Here is a 25,755-nt window from a genome sequence, read left to right on the forward strand (position 1 = left end):
TCTGTAGTGTGATGATATTACAGAGGGAATTATGAACTGATTTATCTGTTTTCAGTTAAGTGGGAAAATACACCCCAAAGCACAAAGGCATCAAAGGCGAAGCAGATGGGCTCTTGGGATTCTACGTTTTCTCAGTACATATCAGTTTGTCTCGACTAGTTGGGCCTCTCTGTTTACTGACTTGAGATCAAAAAGTGAAAATTTTCATAGGATAACCTATAGATATAACGATAGTAAGACACATGTATACTTTGTCTCCTTACTGTAGTGTTCTACATTTACGTCATTCTCCGCAAGCCACCTAACGGTGTGAGGCAGAAGGTACTTCTGATAATGCTAACTGATCTCGCCTTTCCTCTTACACTCGCGAATGTCGCATGGGGAATGATTCTCCGTAAGTCTATGTATTAGCTCCATTTTCCCGACTTTTCTCGTCTTGTATGTGGGAGGGAGTAATGCGTTATCTGAATCTTTCCCAAAAACGTTCTCTCGAAATTTAGTGGTAAACCTCTCCGTCATGCACAACGCCTCTCATGTAACGTCCACCACTTGAGTTTGCTGACCATTTCCGTAACGCTCGACTAAACGATCCCATGACGAAACGCGCTTCCACTCGCTGGATTTTTCCTATCTCTTCTATCAGCCGCACCTATTAAATACATAATACAGACGAACAGTACTCAAGAATCGGTCGAACGAGAGCCTTATAACCTACTTTCATCAGGGATGAGTTACATTTCATTAATATTGTTCCTATGAATCTCTGTCTGGCATCTGAGTTTCCTATTATTTATTCAGTCTGGTGATTCCGTTGAAGGTCGCCACGGATAATTCCTTCTAGATACTGTACGGTAGATACTGTTCCCAGCCGTGTACCATCAATAGTGTAGTTGTATATTAGTGTATTTCCTTTTCAATGCACGCGTAATATGTTGGATTTATTCACTTTCAGGGTCACGTGCCAGGGCCTGCGCAGTATATCAATCCTCTGCAAATCGACACTGTATTCTAGCGTTGCTGCTTTCCTATTGATAGCCGCATCATTTACTAACAGTCTTAAACAGCTTCCATCGATTTATTAGGCAATAAATTTGCCAACTTACGATCCAGTAATTTTAAACTCCATTACTTTCTAGATAAGCACGTGATAATAAAAAACAAACTATGTTTTTAATGCTTAATGAGAGCTATTGCTGTAATATATGAATCACAGTGAACAGCACAGAGGATATTTTATTGTAGTCTATTTAAAAAGTCCCTTCCCGTCCAATTAAAGTAAGGAACAAGGGAAGAATAGCTTGTAATACATTTCAGTGCGAGCTATTATTGGCCTACATTTATGTCACTGACCTCTACATCATATGGAACTGAAGAACAATCATATTTTTTGGCCTAAAAGATGGCCTTCGAAGTTTTATATACGAGTCTCTTTGGGTTTGCTTAGTATTTCTTCGAGTTTCCCTAAATTTATGTTGCCCTCGCGCCAGTCAAATAAGACTGAGCATTCGCTCGCGGTCTTTTGTTAGTCATACCCGATATGGCTTCCGTACACATAATCCACACAACTGTTGAGTATCCAACCTCTTTTGTAGACAAATTGCAGTTTCCCAGTATTTTACCAGTGAATCGTAGCCTGCCATTTCCCATACCTGTGACTGAGTCTATTTGGTCGTTCATCTCCATATCTCCACACACAGTTAATTATTTTATTCACTTTTCAGAATCATCCGTGATAACTTTAAATAACGTAATTTACTATGTGGGTCCTTTCGATTTTCTGTAGACCGTAGAAACCGCATGTGAGCCTTACTAGCCGAGCGTTTTTCTTTTTGTTTATTTATTTGCGAACTAAACACTTAGGATCACGTTACAATTTCATTTCTTCTTTGTCTGAAGTTTCCTCTTTCTCCAGTATTCCTTCATATGGACGCTGTGCTGTTGCTTCCGTCCATCCGCCCACGCTCTTCTAGTCATCTTAATTCTTTCGACCAGGATTCCTTCCAAATTTTGATTCATGGTCCAAAATATATCCCTATTTAACATCTGAACTTCTTGAATGTTGAACCTTTCCAGACGATCTTCTTTAATCTGTGTCACTGTTGTCTTCTTTTTCCACATGTAGTCGAATATCCTTTTGGTTTGTCTGGTTTTGTCCATTCTGTACAGGTGTCCTAGAAATGATAACGTCCCATTTTTAGGGTCTCCGAGATTTTCTCCTCCTTTTTGTAGATTTAATTGTTGCTCCGAAGTTTCCATACACTTTCAACCTGGGTTGGACCCACGATTTTCCCTAATATTCTTCTTTCTAGTATCTCCAGCTTTTCCAACTTGTAATTCATTGAGAGGCATGCTGTGGCATACAATCACTCTGTTTTTAGCACAGCACTGTAGTGCTTTATTTTAACATACCAAGAGACGTGCTTTTTGTTATAAATGCTTGTAGTTAACCCTTAAACTATCTCCATTTCTGAGGTCCGGTCTCCCACAGCCATTCTTGTATGGGGCTTTACCAAGGTATTTGAATTTTTAACCCTCTCAATCCTTCCAATCTGTTTCAAGGAATTGTGGTCCTTGTGTGTCACTTGTCATGAATTTTGTCTTCTCTTTAGAGATCCTAAGTCTTGTCTTGCAAGCGATCCTTTCTAGTAGGTTGTTCTCTGAAAGTCTTGCAAAATCATCAGCGAAAGCCAAACAAATGACTTTGATTCCTGCCGATTTTCTTCCTTGACCGACTGCGCTAATCCCTTGACTTTCAAGTTCGGAATTCCAAATTCTCACAATGTTCTCCAGGACATAACTATATAGTGTTGATGATAACCTGTCGCCCTGACGCACATCTGTCTTGATTTTAAATGGTTCGGATAATTCTCCCATAAACTTTGGAAATTGTGCCTGTTAAGGTTTCTCTGACAATGTTTGGCAGCTTTGACCCCAATTTATCTGATGATCCTATCTAGGGTTTCTCTATGCACCGAATCACAGGCTTTTTTGAAGTGAATGAATGAAACCACTATATTTTTTTCAGCATTATGTGTCGGATTACTGATTTAAAATTAAAAATTTGTTCAGCACAGGAGCGGCCTTTCCGAAACCCACTCTGGTATTCTTCAAGATGTTTATCTAGGATTCCTTCAGTTCAACATGGTGGATAACGCAGTGCGCCTGTGCAAAATACGCGATAAAAAGTGTTTGTGTTGTTGCAAAAAAAAAAAAAAGAAAAAGAAAAAAAGGACAGGAGAATGTAAGTAAAATGAACAACTGATAGTGTGTGACTTTAAACTCGCGAAGTTGAAGTAACTGATTGGAGTCTTTGCTTTTGCACAGGCCTGCTGCAGCATCCAAACTGCTGTCGAGATTGTACTACTGTAGTAACTGAAGATCCATGTAATTTTACAGCTGAAGATGGGTGCAAACCCGAAATGCATATTGGCGTAAATAAAGAAATGCATTAAAAAGTGGCTGGTTGCCGTATTTTTTCAGTGAAATATCCTTCAGTTCTATTCAGCAGTATCTTTGAGAGGATTTTGTAGGCGACTGGGAGTAGTGACATGCCTCTGAAATCGTTTACATCTTGTTTGTCACCTTTCTTATTGAGTGGGTGGATCAGTGCCGTTTTCCATTCATATGGCAGTTTTTCTGTCTCCCGTATTTGCTGGAAGATTCGGTGTACGTCGTCGAGCATTTCCGGTTCTGCCCATTTCAGCATTTCTGCTGATATTGAGTCTTCTCTGCTGGGCTTGTTGTTTTTGAGACTTTTTAGCTTTATTTCTTCGTTTGTTGGTGGCATATCATCTTCTAGGCTCTCAGGAGGAACCAGAAGTTTCAGTTTGGTGGTTGGAGGTGAGCAGCTGAGCAGCTTCTCGAAGTATCTGGTTAGTATATTGCAATTTTTTGATTGTTCAATCCAATTTTGCCCTGTTCATTTTTGAAACTTACGCTTGGGAGCTGGTATCCATTGAGCTTGTCTTTGAAATTTTGAAAGAAATCTCTGCTATCGAGTCCTGGAGATTTTGTAATTTTGCATTCTCAAATGAGCGTACTGTCAGCCCACCTCACGTAATGATTGAACATGGTAGCACGCTGAATCTTGTTCTCTAATTTGAGACATTGTTGAATGTCGCCGAAGCCGATCATTGTCGCCAGTATCCGGGAATAAGAGTGCTTCGGGAACCGTGTATAACAGCTCGACTGTGGTGTCGTCCGAGGAACGAAGTCCCAAAGCTGGGTTGGCACCTTGCAACGAAACAAATGAAGAGACAAGTCGCTTCGTGCTGCACCGACAACGGGCAACGTCTCCTAGAGCTTCGTTACACCACCGCAGTCGATGGTCAACTTATAGCTGAGCAGAGAACTCTCAACCCAATTTACAGTCAATGACCAAGACGACAGCATCGTCCCATATAGACCTCAAGTGTATTAAATGTCTTACACACAACATTAAGCCAACGTTACGTCAGTTTTTCGAGTGAAGAGTCTTGTAAATGGTCGGAATCAACTGATACTTTACTATTCAGAGACAGCTAGCTGCAAATACGACATTCTTGTGGGAATGAATTGTACAAAGTTAAGTAAATCTGCATATCTACTGGGTGTTTCAAAAAGAGCTTTATAACTATATAAATATATTGAAAGAAGTTACAGAGCTGGGTTTAGTGTTATTTTATACAGAAACACATAAAGTTTTCCTACCTTAAACTAAAGATGTTGTATGTGGCTTCCATTGGTTATCCTGCACACATCACATTGGATGTCAATTTCTTCCTAAACTCGCTGTAGCATTGCAGGTGTGACTTGCTCAGTGGCAGCATCATTTCTTCCTCTAAGTTTAGGAGAGAAGCTGGCAGAGGTGGTACAAATACTCATTAATTGTAGGCACACTAGGAGGATATTTAACGTACTTGGTAAGAAAATTACGCTGAACTGTTTTCGCCGACTTGGATTCTTCAAACCAAAACACAGCAGCACGGTCGGTCGGGTCCAATGAAGACAGCCATTTTTACGCAATTGCTGCTAGCGCTCCTGACGGTGCGATTCGGCACTAGCGAAGTGTGCGAGACAAAACTTGATCTATTTCTCTACAAATTTGCACTACAATCACCTCCGTAGGTACTATGAATTAATTTATTTTATAGTATATGTTATAGTTCCTCTCTGTCTCCTCCTACAGGAAACCACGAACCTAGCGTTGTGGCTGCGAGTGTATCGACAGCGCCGTACCATAATGTAAATCACATTAAGCGGAACGTGGTAAAGTCTCTGCTAACGTGTTGTTGAAATGTGGTGTGAATATTACGTCAAATCGGATCAAGTATTTTTATAGAACTGTACTGTATTCGCAAACAAATGGGAAGTGTTGTTCCTCATAGTGTTTCTTATACGGGACTGCATCAGTGAGGTAACCTCTGTAACATCACGATACTGAACTGTGCTTCTTGCCCATAACAGTGTTTACCAACAGTACGACGCCAGTACGTATAAACTGTATCGCGCTACGGTCTGTCGTGTTCCGGTTGGACGATCATGAGTATACAAATGCAGTACTCAGTTTTATTTTGTAATGCGCCATACAAAGCTATAGGTCACACTGACAAATTTAATGACTAAAGAGCATCAATATGCTGATAAAGTACGTCACATGCTTACAAAATCACTCAGCAAAAGGATCAAAAGACACCCTAGCTTTCACGCTTCCTGAAATTCAAAACTTGGCTTTTTTATACATTAAGGGCGAATTGCGACATTTGGATAAATATGATTCACTGTTACTGCACTGTTAAACGGAGAGTGATTGCTCATAGATGACTGTTTAATTTGTCAGCAGTATGAGATTGCTACTAATACCGTCTACTAACTCATTAGTATAAAACAGGAACAGGAAAGGTCCATTTACACACACGTACACACCATAGACACTGATGAGTCAAGACATTTTGGCCAATTGCTTTGTATAGCTTGTCGGTCCACCATGGGACCCAATACAACGGTGACTCTGGTTTCCTGATCTAAATGACGCATAGGTCACGCAGTTCCAATGAATTATGGCCAGTGGTTTGCCGGTATCGAGCTAGTGTTGCATAGCGCTGCAGATGTGTTTCATCTATTTCAGATCAGGTTAATTTTTGTACGAACATATTAAACTGAAGTCACTATCGTGCTCCTCAGATAGCTGTAGCACTATTGTGGCTTAATGACACAAACAGTTGTCCTGGTGGAAGATGCCGCCACCAGTGAGGAAGATATCAAGATTCAAAGAAAGCAGGTGGTCTGCAATAAGGTTTCCGCCCGTGATAGCTGAGTGGTGAGCCCGACGGAATGTCCTACCTAATGGCCCGGGTTCGATTCCCGGCTGGGTCGGAGATTTTTCTCCGCTCAGTGACTAGATGTTGTGTTGTCCTTATCATCATCATCATCATCATTTCATCCCCATCCCCATCCCCATCGACACCGAAGTGGCGTCAACTCGACACCAGCGGTAATGGTCTAAGGAAGGTTGGGAACCACTGCACCAGGCGAACGATCTACCCGACGGAAAGCCCTAGCCATACGGCATTTACGTTTTATTACCACAGGTCCCACGAAAACTCAGGTGAATGTTCCTGTGGCTTAAAACTGCCCTCGGTGGTCTCCGTTCGCGGCACAGTGTATGTTCAAGCAGCCGTCTGTCTGGACGGCGGCGAATCCGCACACGACCATCTACCTGGATCAAGAGGATTGGTGATTCATCACATCAGACGACTTGAACCAATTGCTCACACTGAATCTCGTTATTCTTGTGCTTACTGCAATCGTAATTGATGATGTCGTTGGATCAACATGAAAAGAAGTCAGGGGCGTCTAGTGTGTGAGTCCATGTTCAACAATCTACGCTGAACACCATTCTCCGAAACACTTGTGCTTACACTAGCATTGTAAAATGTACCACAAATCGCCGCCTACCCTGCATTACAGAGGGGGTAAGCCTCCGACCTCTACCTCAGGTAGGCATCATGTCACCTACTCGTGGTTTAATCGTTCTGCAGTCACTCCCCATTACGGCATCACATGCACAGCAGACCAGCTTCGCCGTTTCCCATATGGCCGTTCCCAGGTGTCAGACCATTACACTCTGTTCTTTGTCACTCTCGCTTGTTTCAGTGGATTTTTTCATTTGCGGCCTGTATCGTGGCTAGAATGATTTTTCAATCGTGTACGCTCCATTTAAATTCTTTCCTTACCCTTTCACGTGCAAACAACGGCATCGGGCGGCATTCAGTCTCGCAGAAGATAGCGGTCATAGTATTTTCACCCGTCAGTGTCTGTTCATGGTTCTCTATCAAGAATAATATGTTGCCTCCTGCCAGTCAGGAACTTTCGATCTAGAGCAGTGGTTCCCAGCCTTCCTTAGACCATTACTGCTGGGTGCCGTTGGACATTAGGTAGTACAACCCTCCATCTGCCCCCCCCCCCTTCCCGTCTGTTGCCCCCTTCCCCCCCCCCCCCCACCTCCCCTGTTAGCATCTATCTAAACTGTAGAATGAAAATCTTTACTGGAACACATTTATTTGTAAAATGATTGAGGATGAATGACATTTATATATATATATATATATATATATATATATATATATATATATATATGTGTGTGTGTGTGTGTGTGTCTGAATGAAGAAGAAATTCGTAGTGCGTCGCGAGTGCTACCTTCAAGTCCTTCTCAGATAAGAAAGCTAACTATCCACAGTGAGTGTAGACCCTTGTTACATAACATACTTTCCCCTGCATTACTCCTCTCTTATTGTGGCACGTGCTTAGCCTGCACACTGCAACCCCTTTTAAAATCAACCAAACAGCACTATATTAGCCGTTACACAGTTACTGCTGTGGCGTTCTGTCAATAATTAATTTATCTATTTAGAAGCGAGTAATGATGCAATTTATGGACTACAGCAGGTACTATCTACAGCTTGTAGAAGACATTTTCTCAGATACGTATATGTCTCACTTTTATCAACAACGACGTACAGAACAAAGCAGTGGGTGGACTATGTGAGGAACGTGTAACCTGCACTGCATTAATGCTACTAAATGAAAAACAGTAATTATTGATAACTTAGATAGTCAGTATTATGGTAACTACAGGAATGATCTTTCGAATATAATTTAGTTTTGTGATTGAAACAGAATCGAATATTTTAGTTTTTAACCCTTAGAATATTTAATTTTTCCCCTTCAGGATGTAATTACAGCCAGGTTGGTAATCACAGACCTCGATAACTCTGGTTAGACATTCTTTGTGGATTCTTGGGAAGCCGTCGATATAGAACTGAATCAAAACCTTTTCTAAAATCTAGAAAAGCAGTGGTAGCTGTAGCTCAAAACCTGTGCCAGTGTGTGCTTCCCTCTTTTATATTAGACGTTACAATCCAAATGCCCTAGCTAACCCACTTTCTGTAGAGGGAAAGTGAAAAGATCTAAGACGGCGGGAAATGAATGGAATTTCATAAAGGCAACTTGTGCTAGCAGCTACTTTAAGAAACCCGTCTGTGTGCACTGCCTTTCATTCTACTTGTTTGATATTCCAAACTTCCCTTTGCCATTTGCATTGACTGCATGAAGGGATACGGCTGGAGTGGTGGTGACATGGTGATGTCATCTATGGCAGAGTGTGTTTCTCATCAATTATACATGGTAGAGGGGTCTTCTTACCAATACTGCTCGACGAAAGGAGTTTTTTTGATAATGTGATGTAGCGAAGCGTACTTCATACCGAAGTTCAGTGGCGGTGGGAGCGTCAAATCAAATTTGTATGGAAGAGATTGCTTCCTACGAAAGTTACATTCCAGAGAGTGTTCCACACCAATGCTGTGTGATTTGCATAAATGACCTTGTGGATGACATCGGAAGTTCACTGAGGCTTTTTGCGGATGATGCTGTGGTATATTGAGAGGTTGTAACAGTAGAAAATTGTTCTGAAATGAAGGAGGATCTGCAGCGAATTGACGCATGATGCAGGGAATGGCAATCTCAATGTAGACAAGTGTAATGTGCTGCGAATACATAGACAGAAAGATCCCTTCTCATTTAGCTTCAATATAGCAGGTCAGCAAGTGGTAACAGTTAATTCCATAAATTATCTGGGAGTACGCATTACGAGTGATTTAAAATAGAATAACCATATAAAATTAATCGTTGGTAAAGCAGATGCCAGACTGAGATTCATTGGAAGAATCCTAAGGAAATGCAGTCCCAAAAAGTAGGTTCCAGTACACTTGTTCCGTCCACTGCTTGAATACTGCTGAGCAGTGTGGGATTCGTACCAAATAGTGTTGATAGAAGAGACAGAGAAGATCCAACGGAGATCAGCGCGCTTCGTTACAGTATCATTTAGTAATCGCGAAAGCGTTACAGAGATAATAGATGAACTCCAGTGGAAGACTCTGCAGAAGAGACGCTCAGTAGCTGGTTACGGGCTTTTGTTGAAGTTTTGAAAACATACCTTCACCGAGGAGTCAAGCAGTATATTGCTCCCTCCTACGTATATCTCGCGAAGAGACCATGAGGGTAAAATCAGAGAGATTAAGGCCCACACGGAGGCATACCGACAATCATTCTATCCACGAACAAAACGAGACTGGAATAGAAGGGAGAACCGATAGAGGTACTCAAGGTACCCTCCACCACACACCGACAGGTGGCTTGCAGAGTATGGATGTAGATGTAGATGTAGACACCATTTTTACTTGGGAAAGTTTGCTTCATAGCACAAATTGACACAGCTTAAGCGCGCGCGCGCGCGCGCGCGCACACACACACACACACACACACACACACACACACACCACACACACACACACACACACACACACATATATTTTCCTCTGCCAAGCACATGTTAGAGATTCTTCTTAAGCCATGCCTCTCTTCGGAAAACAGACCAGTGACAGCGCTTCTAGGTCAACAAACACTGTGTCTGTTATGGAGATTCAGACAGGCAGGTTAGGTATAGATCACAAGAAATACACTAACATATGTTGCTATATAAGTTATGGTGCATTGCATTTATGTATTATGCCTACATGTACAGCATACAGATTACAAATTAATTCTTTTAATACATCTAACATACAGATTACAGTTTCAGTCTCGTAATACATACAGTATGTTCCAGGAACAATGGTGAATATTCAGGCATGTGACAGGAATGATAACGCGAAGCAAAAAGTCCAGTAAACAAGGGCTCTAAACTGCATACCTTAAGACCTATGAGCACTTCTTCATCTTTGATATTCTGAAACAAATCACTTCTACTGAAAACTCTTTGCTTTCCATATTTTGTTTGGCAGAAGTATGGACCAAAACAAGAAATAAATGTCCGGTAAATATGGACTTCCAAGCGCATTTCTCAAGGAGGATGAGCACTTTTTCAATAGAAGACATATCTTTCACATTACCGAGGATGAACAGGTGCTCATTGCTCTTGTGGTATGGGCTTCAAATCCCATGTTAAGTGGACATTTTTTCTTGTATTTATCCGTACTACCACCTCTCAAAATATGAAAAGCAAAGAGGCTGCAGCAGACGAGGCTTTCTTTTCACTGTATCGGAGATGAAGAAGTGCTCGTAGCCGTTTAGGTATGCACTTCAGAGCCCACGTTTACTAGGCTTTTTGCTTTGAATGATTGCCCGTCATATCGCTGAAAAATGATCGTAAAGCCTCTGCCAGGCATTTAATTGTGAGCTACAGAATAATCATGTAGATGTAAGTGTAGATTCCTTCTGGGACATTCTGTATACAAGGCGTAGGTTCTAATCAAATTTTCGTAATACGTCCACAACGTACAGATTACAATTTCATTTCCATAACACATCTACAACATATGAATTACGATCTTAGTTTATAATACAGATGCTACATACAGCTTATGTTTTGTGTTTATGTACGTATTTTCTGTATGGACAATGCGGTATCAATGTCCGGTACCACACTCGTTAGGGGTTGCAGTTGTCAACCGCTGTCCGTATCAGTATTGTTGGACCCGCGAGCCGCGACCAGCGCCGCACCGCGGCTTGTATCAAGTTCCTAGCGAGCTCTCGTCCACTATTGCTCGGGACATCAAGTAATAAAGTGCTGATAGGAACCAACCTCTAACAAGGCGCATAGTAACGTATGGCTTAAGTGAGGCCTCAATAGCTATCTGTTTATAATTATATGTTTGCAGCCAAGAAGAATCCTGAACAACCAGTTAAGTACAATATATATATATATATATATATATATATATATATATATATATATATAATTACCAACGACTTCTAATTATTTTAGTCGTTGCAGATCCAGACCATGCAGCCTGCATCTTAACAAACTAATTGAAAAACCTGCTGTGATTTACATGTTTCTGTTTAGCATTGGCAACCAGTCATCATTGGCGACGACTCATTCGTCGTCATCATAACACACAACATACCACATTACACGTTCAGTTTCATAATACATTTATAAAATGCTGATTACATTTCATCTTATATCTACTTGCGAGCCTCAGCGATACACATGGCCGTACCTTAGGTGCAACCACAACGGAGGGGTATGTGTCGAGAGGCCAGACGAACGTGTGGTTCCTGGAGAGGGTCAGCAGCCTTTCCAGGAATTGCAGGGGCAAAAGTCTGGATGATTGACTGACCTGGCCTTGTAATATTAACCAAAATGGCCTTGCTGTGCTGGTACTGCGAGCGGCTGAAAGCAAGGGGAAACTACGGCCGTAATTTTTACCGAGGGCATGAAACTTTAATGTATGGATAAATGATGATGGCGTCCTCTTGGGTAAAATATTCCGGAGGTAAAATAGTCTCCCATTCGGATGTCCGGGCGGGGACTACTCAAGAGGACGTCGTTATCAGGAAAAAGAAAACTGGCGTTCTACGGATCAGAGCGTGCAATGACAGATCCCTTAATCGGGCAGGTAGATTAGAAAATTTTAAAAGGGAAATGGATAGGTTAAAGTTAGATATAGTGGGAATTAGTGAAGTTCGGTGGCAGGAGGAACTAGACTTTTGGTCAGGTGAATACAGGGTTATAAATACAAAGTCAATTAGGGGTAATGCTGGAGTAGGTTTAATAATGAATAAAAAATAGGAGTGCGGGTAAGCTACTACAAACAGCATAGCGAACGCATCATTGTGGCCAAGATAGGCACGAAGCCCACGCCTACTACAGTAGTACAAGTTTATATGCCAACTAGCTCTGCAGATGATGAAGATATTGAAAAAATGTATGACGAGGTAAAAGAAATTATTCAGGTAGTGAAGGGAGACGAAAATTTAATAGTCATGGGTGACTGGAATTCGAGAGTAGGAAAAGGGAGAGAAGGAAACATAGTAGGAGAGTATGGATTGGGGCTACGAAATGAAAGAGGAAGCCGCCTGGTAGAGTTTTGCACAGAACATAACTCAATCATAGCTAACAGTTGGTTCAAGAATCATGAAAGAAGGTTGTATACATGGAAGAATCCTGTAGATACTAGAAGGTATCAGATAGATTATATAATGCTAAGACAGAGATTTAGGAACCAGGTTTTAAATTGTAAGACATTTCCAGGGGCAGATGTGGACTCTGACCACAATCTATTGGTTATGAATTGTGGACTAAAACTGAAGAAACTGCAAAAAGGTGGGAATTTAAGGAGATGGGACCTGGATAAACTGAAAGAACCAGAGGTTGTACAGAGTTTCAGGGAGAACATACGGGAACAATTGACAGGAATGGGGGAAAGAGGTACAGTAGAAGAAAAATGGGAACTCTGAGGGGTGAAGTAGTGAAGGTAGCAGAGGATCAAGTAGGTAAAAAGACGAGGGCTAGTAGAACTCCTTGGGTAACAGAAGAAATATTGAACTTAATAGATGAAAGGAGAACATAGAAAAATGCAGTAAATGAAGCAGGCAAAAAGGAATACAAACGTCTCAAAAACTAGGTCGACAGGAAGTGCAAAATGGCTAAGCAGGGATGGCTAGAGGACAAATGTAAGAATGTAGAGTCTTATCTCACTAGGGGTAAGATAGATACTGCCTATAGGAAAATTAAAGAGACCTTTGGAGATAAGAGAACCACTTGTATGAACATCAAGAGCTCACATGGGAACCCACTTCTAAGCAAAGAAGGGAAAGCAGAAAGGTAGGAGGAGTATATAGACGATGTATACAAGGGCGATGTAGTTGAGGACAATACTATGGAAAGGGAAGGGGATGTAGATGGAGATGAAATGGGAGATACGATACTGCGAGAAGAGTTTGACAGAGCACTGAAAGACCTGAGTCAAAACAAGGCCCCGGGAGTAGACAACATTCCATCTACTGACAGCCTTGGGGCAGCCAGTCATGACAAAACTCTACCATCTGGTGAGCAAGATGTACGAGACAGGCGAAATACCCTCAGACTTCAAGAAGAATATAATAATTCCAATCCCAAAGAAAGCAGGTGTCGACAGATGTGAAAATTACCGAACTATCAGTTTAATAAGTCACAGCTGCAAAATACTAACGCGAATTCTTCACAGACATATGGAAAAATTGGTAGAAGCCGACCTCGGGGAAGATCAGTTTGGATTCCGTAGAAATATTGGAACACGTGAGGCAATACTGACCTTACAACGTATCTTAGAAGAAAGATTAAGGAAAGGCAAACCTACGTTTCTAGCATTTGTAGAGTTAGAGAAAGCTTTTGACAATGTTGACTGGAATACTCTCTTTCAAATTCTAAAGGCGACATGGGCAAAATACAGGGACCGAAAGGCTATTTACAATTTGTACAGAAACCATATGCCAGTTATAAGAGTCGAGGGGCATGAAAGGGAAGCAGTGGTTTTGAAGGGAGTGAGGCAGGGTTGTAGCCTCTCTCCAACGTTATTCAATAGTTATATTGAGGAATCAGTAAAGGAAACGAAAGAAAAATTCGGAGTTGGTATTAAAATTCATGGAGAAGAAATAAAAACTTTGAGGTTCGCCGATGACATTGTAATTCTATCAGAGACAGCAAAGGACTTGGAAGAGCAGTCGAACGGAATGGATAGTGTCATGAAAGGAGGATATAAGATGAACATCAACAAAAGCAAAACAAGGATAATGGAATCTAGTCGAATTAAGTCGGGTAATGCTGAGGGAATTAGATTAGGAAATGAGGCACTTAAAGTAGTAAAGGAGTATTGCTATACGGGGAGAAAAATAACCGATGATGGTCGAAGTAGAAAAGATATAAAATGTAGACAGGCAATGGCAAGGAAAGCGTTTCTGAAGAAGAGAAATTTGTTAACATCGAGTATAGATTTAAGTGTCAGGAAGTCTTTTCTGAAAATATTTGTATGGGAGTACAGCCATGTATGGAAGTGAAACATGGACGATAAATAGTTTGGACAAGAAGAGAACAGAAGTTTTCGAAATGTGGTGCTACAGAAGAAAGCTGAAGATTAGATGGGTAGATGACATAACTAATGATGAAGTATTGAATAGAATTGGGGAGAAGAGGAGTATGTGGCACAACTTGACAAAAAGGAGGGACCGGTTAGTAGGACATGTTCTGAGGCATCAAGGGATCACAAATTTAGCACTGTAGGGGTGTGTGGAGGGGAAAAATCGTAGAGGGAGGCCAACAGATGAATACACTAAGCAGATTTTGAAGGATGTAGGTTGCAGTAAGCACTGGGACATGAAGAAGCTTGCACAGGATAGGGTAGCATGGAGAGCTGCATCAAACCAGTCTCAGGACGGAAGACCACAACAACAACATATATCTACAACCTACAGCTTTCATTCTCAGTTTACATCATTTTTGTATCTACAGCATATAGGTTCCAATTTCATTACTTTGTCAATAACATATAAGTTACGATTACATCTATAGCTAGCAGGTTACTGATAAGTGAACTATTGTACTTCCTCTATAACAGCCCTACGCAACGTTGATCACATTGCTATCTATTATGAAATGTTATCATCTTTTGCCAATAGTGCTAACTTGTATTTCTTTAGAGTTAAAACTGCATGCAGTACCATCGAATTCTATACTGCACAATCGAGTTATCAATATTATACAATAAACATTCCCAGTATACATCAGTACTTAGTACTTTTGTTGATGCATGTTTACATCTTTTGCCCTAGGCATTACACAGTGTGCCTTAGTTTTGAGAGTGTACTTTTTTGTTGTAAGTCGTATGAATTCTGTAATAATCTCCACTGATAATTACTTCCTCTTTTATTGAAACATGGTTTGTTATAAATGTCAATAGGGGTAAGACAATGCGTCAAACGACCCAACTAAATCACTTTTAATAACATGATACATATTGGAGTTAGTTATATGACGAATTAGGTTATCCATATGAGTATAAGACTTTTAAAAAAAATTTGGAGCATGTGTCCTCAACATTCATCCACAAGCAGTATCTTAGAAATATATAAAACAGTCATTTCTTACAGATATGTGTTTTATCAAAAACAATGTTAAGTTTTTCTAATTCAACGTCAACCAAATTTTTATTAGAAATACGACACTATGTTTGAAATACAGGCTTTCACTCACAATAACAGCTACGTATCTACCTGCCAATCGTTTTACTATCTTCACATCACGCATTTTTCGCATATTCTGTGTAGCTTCGCCAAAGCACTGTTACTCATAAGTTTGAAACATTATTTTCGAACTCGTTTCTTGCATACGTTTCTCAGCATTGATATCCATCTATGTGGTTTCGTCCAGGGAGCTTCAGGGAATGACAATAGACACTGAATTTTGCTTAGAATAAGGTTGTTGTTCAAGCATTGCTTTAAATTTCTGTAGTGAATCAAATAATTATTTTATCGTATAACATGGAAATCCGCTTCGTTGGAACTTCTCGCTTGTTGACGCTAGGTGGAGGTATAGTTTCCTCTGGACATGGTGATATGTCAGAGTAACGATCCTGTGCAGTTTCTAGATACGATCTACTTCTAAAATGTAACCTATATCTGAATCATCTGGTATGCTCCTTGCGTAAAAATCATCCACACATAAGCATACAAAATATGAGAGTGGTATGTATCGCATCACGTCCCAGCTGTAGAGACACTGTGCGGGTTGGCACGTCTTTGTATGTCGAGAGGTTTGTCACGATCGATGGGCTGTGGGTCGTGCATTACTGGAAGGACGGCTGCGGCAGCCAGGGCAATTGTTACACGGGGGACCGAGAAGCTATGACGTGCAATTACTGGCTGTAAGTGGGGCAGATATAAAGAAACGTGTGTGTAACAAGTGGGGCTAAGGCAGTGGGTGTTCTGTAAATGACGTGGAATTTTTCAGTGATGTCTGCGGTTAAGGCTGGGTACACTTTGAATCACTGCCTTCCGAGAGGAAAAGGCCCCTATAGCATGGAAATGATGGTATGTTGCCTCTGATAGAAAGTGGTGGATGGGAGCAGCTTCCTGACCTGTTGTACGAGTGGGTCGCGCCAAGGAACTGTTATGTGGTAGATTTTCTGAGTGACTCTGAACTGAAGGGAATTTGCTGCTTTTAAATGATATTGTTCATTGCTTGTTGTCACTATGTTCTGCTAGTATATTTGGCCTTTGCCTCGTGGCCCCCTAAGCATTATAGAAGTCACGTAACGGAATAGACGTTACTGTTGACTGTTTGACTATCAGGTTAGTCCATATACCATGGTGCGGGTATAAAGTACGGTGACGTGGGGACTGGGTTATATTGCATTGTTGGTATCAACTCATTTTCACCTAACAGTGGAGTGCTAACCACGTGGAGTTGCTGGGCAGCAGGAGCTGTATCATGTATTATCTCTCTTTCCGATGAACCTTAGGTATGGTAACCGTTATCTGTGTGGACAGTAAACAGGAAAGCCTGAACAAGCAACAGAAGTTAGATGAGTGGAAATGTACCACTCTGGCGCCAAAAGATGCAACTTCGTGAGCCACTTCGCCGATGTTCACAGCTTATGTAAAAGTTTGTTTTGTACCTTTATGTCCTACATTAATGTTCTTTCAAATTTATTAATGAATGAATAAAATTGTAGTTTTGGATTTTAGTCATGCTGTTGTTGGTTTCAGACTTTAGTAATGTTGTTACTGGTGTTAGTGAAATTTTTCTTGTACGAGTACAGGAACCCTGCTGCAGAAAGTTAAAATATAGAGATGTGTACACATGGAATAACTGGGCATGCATGAAAGGTTCAGACTAAAATGTGTGTTGGAATAAATCTGAGTTGGGCTTGTTTTGGAGCCATATATTCCTGTAAGTATTACGGGGCGGTTGTTACCGCTATGAAATGTGGGGTACCTTATATGTTTGAAAATATGTGTGAGGTGGTGGTGGTGGTTAGTGTTTAACGTCCCGTCGACAACGAGGTCATTGGAGACGGTAAGTGTGATGTTGCTTTCGAATTTAAGTGGAGCTGAAGCAGTATGGACTTTAATGGCTTTCGGTAACGTCTTGTAGCCCAGAAATTATTCCTTCTCCGGAAGTTAATCGTATTACGTTTTCTATGAGCGTTTTGGTCTAAGCTTTTGGTAACATATCAGATAAATGTAACATTAATATTTTAATAAACATCATTCTGTACTCATTTTCCGAATGTAATCTGAATATTTTAATTTCCGTGGCACATCATCGAAGTATACAACACGAGATTCGCCATTATTTCTATTGTAATGAGCCATGAACCTACAGAACACAACTGCGTGCAGTGAACAATGCCATCTCCGACGCCGCGTTCAACAGACTGTAATTGTTTTATGTCTGTAATAATTTGCAATTTTACATTATCAGTTTTCAGCAGAGCATTCCATGCTAAGCTAGGTGAGGTCATGTAATGGTCTGGTTCCATTTTAAGTGGTTTAGGAGAGATTGCGCGGAATTTTCACCCATCGACCAAAAGGAAATATAAGCCAGAGTAATCTCGTAATGTCTTGACTTCAGATAAACTCTACACTTTACGTTATATTTGATATTACAGTTCTTCGATCGTTGTTTCACAGTTCAAGATTTTGTGTGATTCAGTGGCGACAACTATTCATTCAACGAGATGGGTTCGTCAGTTACACACTTATATCAGAACATGTCTTTTATAAGGATCAAGTTAAATTGTTCACTGTCGGGTAAATACTTGCTTGCCACTTTCAACTCGTCAGATTTTAAATATGACATATTGTCGTCGAAGGAAGCTATGAACTTAAATTTTATGTAGCAGCTATATCCCACTGCGACAGACGTAGTGAAAGTTTTATTCTTTTCCATGTTAGTCACAACTACCTGTATTTGTTCTCGTTGTTTCATTATGATCAGTTTCTTCCATTCGTTCTTACAGGGTCATAATTATAAACTGAGGATGACCATTTGTCAGACTGTGAAACACAAACGGCGCCATAAAATTAGGTTTATAATTGAAGTTGTGGCTATCATGCACAGCTCCTCAAAATGTGCCTTAAAATGACAATGATCTCTGAGTTTCACTTCAGTTTACTTTTTTTGCAACTATGGCAAATATGTGCTGTTCGAAACATTTCTTCCTCTGAGGCACTAATACTCTGTTTCCTTTGCAATACGTAATTTTTAATGCACTTCATAGTCGGATAGAGGTACGAGTATTTCTAAACCATTCCATGCTGTCAGCATCTCGGTACTGTTAAAATATGAGTATTCCTCAATCTAAGTACAGTTCACATAGAAATCAATATTGTATGGTTTGTACCCTTGCATTTGGTTATTAACATCCAGTTGCAACAAGCATTCGAATATGTATATGCAAAAATGCTAGATTTAATGACATGTTATGAGTAAAATTACTGAACTGTTTCCCTGCTTTGGGTATGATGCTGTTGTTTGGTTTGAATGGTAAATAATCAAATAAATGAGCAGTCAACTTCTCTTTAGAATGGAAACAGCACAAGCAACCCTCACTTACTTAAAACGAATTTTGATGAGAAGTAATTTTACTTCATGTTAGCAGCAAAATGTTTTTATTTTTCTTTATTTGAAAGAAAAGTTGCAAATCCTGTATTTTTGGCTGGCAGCATTAACAGATTCACACATTACTCACGATTAAATTACTCACAATTATGGTGTTTCAAGAGATACAATGGAACCACTTCAAACCTTTTCCTATTTCTTTTTCTGTCTCTTACATAACCACCCACTCGTGCTCAGTGTACTCAAAAACATACTCAATAGTCAGTACAGTTTCACTATTTATCTCAAATATTTCGTCATGCTTCGGTAGGAAAAGAAATTTTTAGGACGTTTAGTGCCTCTTAACAAGAAGTATAACTAGATACACAGCTCACATTATCATTTCTTTTTATTTGGTATAAACCAATAAGCAGTAACCATAATTCTTTATTGATCATGTTTTTTGTCTGTAATCCCTTTCGACATATTTATGTGCATTATTGTCTAAAATCTTTTACTTATATTCGCGATAATAAAAAGTTTCATAATTTCTTTTGACACATATCTGGAACTGCAAGATGGAAAGTTTGCAGGTTTTCCAAAGTTAGTCTACGACCTTGGTTGAATACCCACCAGCGAAGTCATCACATAGCGACAAAAATGCATTCTTTTTGTACACACACATTTCACTAACCCCACCTGACTTGGGAAGTAGGAATTTTAAGACAATTAGACACATATCTTAAGAAGGAATGATTCAGCTGACGTACTCTGTTGGTGAAAACTTGGAGACAAGCAGCAAGAACGTGTTTGGGATCCTTAAATCCATCACGACTGGCTACTACACAACTACATACACTGATGGAAACAAATCACAACACCAGTAAGGGGTTGTGCGACATAAACGAAAGTTAGTGAGCGCGTTTCTACAACTGAGAGATGATGTCTGTTCAAATTTCACTCCAGTAGCGCCACTATTAGGTTTGCTTTAAATGCATGTTCTAACTGTAGAGAGCGTTATCTCTGAGATTGCACGTGGTGGGTTGATGTTAGTCAAGAATGTCTTTAAGGCGACAAAGATGCCATTATCACTGCTCACTGAGTTTAAACGAGGTCGTGTAATAGGGCTACGAGAAGTTGGAAGTTTCTTCTGCGATACTGCAGGAAGACTTGGCAGGAATGTAGCCACTGTACATGATTGTTCACAGCGGTAGTCACGAGCAAGTAAGGTCGCAAGAAGACCGGGCTCCAGACAGCCACGTGACACTAAGTAGAGGAGAGAGCATCATGTTCGTTCGGCATATGGCTTTGGCCCAGCGTATTGCATCTGCGCAGCAGTTTGCTCCACAGTGAGCACTGTCCTTACTACAAGGACAGCTCCGAGCCAGCCTCACTGTAGCTTCCGGACCCCAAACCACAAACATGTGGGATTTCAGTGGCGTCAGGCTAGAGCTCATTGTAGGACTGGATGGAGGTATTTTGTGTTATCTGATGAAAGCTGGTTCTGCCTCCTTGCCAACGACAGCCGTGAGTTGGTTAGAAGGAAGCAAGTTGAGGGCCTGCAAACAACCTGTCTGTGTGCTAGACAAACTGATCCTACTCCAGGAGTTATGGTCTGGAGTGCGATTTCGTATGACATGTGGTTATCCTACGCGTCCTGACTGCAAATTTGGTAGTCTGGTGATTCGACCTGTTGTGCTGCCATTGATGAATCGCATTCCATGGGTGTTTTCCAACTGGATAAGGCTCGCCCACGTACCGCTGTCGTAACCCAACACTATCTACACAGTATGGACATGTGTCCTGAGACTGTCCGATCACCATAGCTGTCTCGAATAGGGCACATATAGTACATCGTCGGACAAGAACTCCAGCTTCGTCCACAAACATTAATCTTTCCTGTATTGAGCAACCACGTGCAACAGGCATGGAACTCTATCCCACAATCTTACATTCTGCACATGTTCAACCCAATGCATTCACGTTGCATGCTTGCATTTAACATTCTGGCGGCTACACTGGTTATTCATGTATAAGCATATCACATTTGCAGTGCCTTATCTCGCACTTGCATTAAACTGTGATGTTTGCAATGAAACTTCCTGGCAGATTAAAACTGTGTGCCGGACCGAGACTCGAACTCGGGACCTTTGCCTTTCGCGGGCACGTGTTCTACATCTGAGCTACCCAAGCACGACTCACTCACCGTCCTCACAGCCTTACTTCTGCCAGCACCTAGTCTCCTACCTTCGAGGTCCCGAGTTCGAGTCTCGGTCCGGCACTCACTTTTAATCTTCCAGGAAGTCCATATCAGCGAACACTCCGCTGCAGAGTGAAAGTCTCAGTCTGTGATGTTGCAATGTTAACACTTAAATATGTTACCTGCACAAATGCATTCCCCCAATGTCATTACCCTACAGTAATTATTTTTTGGTGTTGTGATTTTTTCCGTTCAGTGTATATTTAGTATTTATTTTAACATAACCACAGTCATATGTTTTGGAGTAATTTCTGTCTTACAACAGGAAACTTATTTTTAAGTGATTATTACACTTCATTAATATTTCTGATATGTGCAACCAGTAATTCTGATGTTCAACATTAAAAATTAGCATTAATTGTAGGATATGTATACTTTAACAAACACTTTATACTACAGCATTATTAGTCAGGTCAGGGTTACAAAATGAGGGAAAGTTTCACCTGTACTTGGAACAGAAGTCCCTAACTCGAGTATTACGACGAAAAACTCTACTCACTGCCCCAATTGCAAGGCTTGGCTAACCTAAAATATGTAAGCACTCCGTCTTCAGGCCACTAGTGGCCTACCGAGACCATCCGACAGCCGTGTCATCCTCAAGGGTGGATGCGGATAGGAGTGGCGTGGGGTCAGCACACTGCTCTCCCGGTCGTTATGATGGTAGTGTTGACCGAAGCCGCTACTGTTCGGTCGAGTAGCTCCTCAGTTGGTATCACGAGGCTGAGAGCACCCCGAAAAATGGCAACAGCGCATGGCGGCCTGGATGGTCACCCATCCAAGTGCCTACCACTCCCGACAGCGCTTAACTTCGGTGATCTCACGGGAACCGGCGTATCCACTGCGGCAACGCCGTTGCCCCAACCTAAATTATGCATGGAATAAAATTTCAATACAGTTTTTTGTATCCTGCCTGGGAGGCGGCTCGTGGGAAAGGAACAGGGACAGGAAAATGATATTAATCTGTCGGTACTGCCGATACTGTTAAAAGAACCTTCAGTAGTGGATAAACATATGCAAACATATTACATATCTTGCAAGGTGGGATGCTGAAGCGAAGTGTTCTGGTTGGCTGCACCTGATGAAATGGGGTTAAGCAGTGGCAGAGTTCGTAGACCTCGACAACACCGGCTAGAGGGTTCTGTCGTCTGGCTCGTGGTGGTGCCAACCTCTGAAACTATGTGGCATCGTTACTATCGATACTACAAGTTGTTTTTGGGATAAATTTTAACGTACGATTCCACCGCCAGCTTTGACCAATGTGTCGTACCGGAGCCACAGATGCACTACACATACAAAATTTCAAAATCGCTACCAATACTCGTAAACGTTTCCATGGTGCAAATATGTAATCACGAATTACAAAATCACGGGAAATTGTCAGTAATAAATATAGAATTTGACAGGACAACTGCGGGAAAATATGGTTGTAGATGGGGAGAAACTAACATGTAACATATGAACCTCAGAACCACACATCTACATCAACACTTAGCAAGCCGCCTAACGGTGTGTGGCGGATGGAACTTCTGGTACCACTATCCGATCCCTCCTTCCCCGTTTCACTCACGAATGGCGCGAGGGAAAAATGATTCTCGCTAGGCCTCTGTATTGGCTCTTATTTTTCAAATTTTCCCATCGTGGTCACTGCGTAAGAAGCAGGTGGGTGAAAGTAATATGTTCTTCGACTCTTCCCAGAAAGTGCTCCCTCGGAATCCCAGTAGTAAATCTCTCAGAGACGCACAAATCCTCTCTTGCAACGTCTACCACTGGAATTTGTTGACCACCTCTACAGCGCTCTCGCACCGACTAGACGGTCACATGACGAAGTGCTCCACGCCTCGTTTGATGTTCTCCATCTCTTCTATCAGTCCTACTTGCTAAGGATCTCAGACTGATAAAAAATGCGAAAGAATCGGTGACACAAGGGCCTTGTGAGTGACTTCTTTCGTGAATGGTATCCATTTCATTAAGATTTCGCCGATGAATATCACTATGTCATCTGCTTTTTCTACTGTTTGTTTTAGGTGGTCATTCCACTTGAGGTCGCCATGAATAGTTACTCCTACGTTTTTTAAGGTACACACAGTTTCCAGCAATTTGTCAGTGTAGTTGTATAGTTGCTACGTATTCGCAGTGGGCTACATTTACATGCTAGTATCAAATATACAATGGAAAATGAAAAAGACGGCTGCCTCCTCTTTTTGGATGTTGTCGTTCGCCGTAACGTTGATGGCACATTAGGACATGCGGACATGCCATATATCGGAAATCAAATCACACAAATCTATATCTTCATGCCAGTATCTGCCATCACCCTTCACAGACCGTAGTGTCCGTAGTGCATAGGGCGCACTGTATATACGATAAAGACAATCTGCAAGAAGAGCTCACCTACCTCAAGAGCATTTTCAAATTGAATGGATTTCTTCTGCAACAAATTCGTAGAGCATTCAATGCAAAACCAGAATGCAGGTATGTGATGGGGAAGAAGATAATAACTCCTTCAGATCTAGTGAGTTTTTCCCTATGTGGGTGCTCTTTCCTCGAAGATAGGCCGTATTCTTGAGAAACACTGTGTTAAGGCGATCTTCCGGCCCCCCACGAAGATTGCAGCTTTACTCGGCTCTGTGAGGGACGATTTACAGCTTCGTACAGCTGGTGTGTATCAGATTCCTTGCGGAAATTATGAGAAGTCGTACATAGGTCAAACAACACGCACCGCTCATAAGAGATGTGTGGAGCATCGAAGATACACCCGCTCATTACAGCTAGACAAGTCAGCTGTGACCGAACATTGTGTTGATACAGGGCATTCCATGAATTACAGTGATGTGAAGATTTTAACATCCACCTCTTCCTTGCGGGAATCTGTCTTCTATAATCTCTATAGTATCTGTCTATAGATATTATATTAGCTAATAATGTAATAAATAGAGATAATGGTTTTAATTTGGACAAAGCATATAATCCTGCTATTGGGGTAATTAAACTGCAGAGAAGTGATCATGGTGTCACCGCCGCCGATCATACATCGATAAGCGAATAGAATGTCTGTACGCCTTCGCCACAGGCGGCGCATGTGTAAGAGTATGTCTCTGCCGCCGACCAGCATCTGTGTACCGCATGCGCAGTATCGCCGCGGTGTAGCATATAAGGACGCGCTTGACATCTTGTCGTCAGTCCTGTGATTCACTCTGAGGATGGCCGGACGATACACGGCGGAAATATCAGTGGAGGAAATTTTATTTGCGCGGCAGCATGCCCAAAATTTAATCGGCTATACGTTTATTTATGTTCATGGTCAACAGTCAGAGCCTGTACTATTCATCAACCCTCTGCAAATTATTCTGCAATTCGACGGTGCCTTCTTATAGACAGCCGTATTTTCTTCGAATAACCTTAAAGAGTTTCCGATGCATTCTGGTAGATCATTTATGTACTTTTTATACAGTAACAGTTCCATCACACTTCCTTGGGGTACCACAAAAACTAACCTCATATTTGTCGATTTTCCTCCATTAAAGCGAATTCTCTAGTTATGTCTGCAAGAAAGTCTGGAATCTAGTCGCAAATCTGGTCCGATATTCAGTAAGCTAGTAATTTCTTTTTCACTAAACGGCAGTGCGGGACGGTGTCAAATGTTTTCCTGAAGCCAAGGAGAACGTCATCAAGCTGAGCCCCTTTGTCTATGGGGCTGTTGATCTCATGGAGAAATAGAGCGAGCTGAGTTTCGCAAAATGTCTGTTTACAGAATCCATGTTGATTTTTATACAGGAGTTTTTCGCTCTCCAAATTCTTGAGAATAAAACATATTGCATAATTCTACAACAGCTTGCGATCAATGATATAGGTCTATAATTATGTGCGTCTGTCGTACGAAGCTTCTTGAAAAGAGGAGTGACCTGTCCTTTTTATACTCGCTATGCATCCTACGCTAACAGTAACACGTAAGAAACGTAACAGACAGGAATAAGATATAGCTAAAAATCAGTAAGAACACCGAAATATGAAAATGATGTATATGGCTCAAGTAGACAGAGCGATAAAAGAAAAATTAAATTCTAAAAGAAGTCGCATTACACACGTACTGAAAAAACACGAAATATAACTAAAAGTGGAATCTTTTATTCTTTGGGACAGTGCAAAATATCTTTTAATGACATGAATATTACGAATATCAGCCATTTACAGTGCTCTTTAAATGTTTTTTATTTAATAATCGTTCACAATGAGCCCATTTCGGAATACTGACATCATCAGATGCTCAGTAAATACGTAAGTAAGTGATGGTCTTAATATAATGGTCTGTAACTCTGACCGGAAAAGCTGTAATACATTGTTAGGTGTTTTTATCTTGCATGTAATATCGTTGCTGCCATGTCCTGTCTTTTTTTAGAATTATTTGTTTCTCCTTAGATGTACAATTGAGGTGTATATCGGATTTTAGTTGGTTTTTATCTGTGCTCTTGACAGCTTGGATGACAGCGGATCAGCGATATTACATGTTTACATAGTTACCATTATAAATTATTTATGTGTGGAAATTCAGATTTTTATTTATCTTTATAGGTTTGGTTCTAGTTACGTTTTTGTC

The sequence above is a fragment of the Schistocerca gregaria genome, chromosome 4 (genome assembly GCF_023897955.1).
Source record: "Schistocerca gregaria isolate iqSchGreg1 chromosome 4, iqSchGreg1.2, whole genome shotgun sequence".
NCBI lineage: Eukaryota > Metazoa > Arthropoda > Insecta > Orthoptera > Acrididae > Schistocerca > Schistocerca gregaria.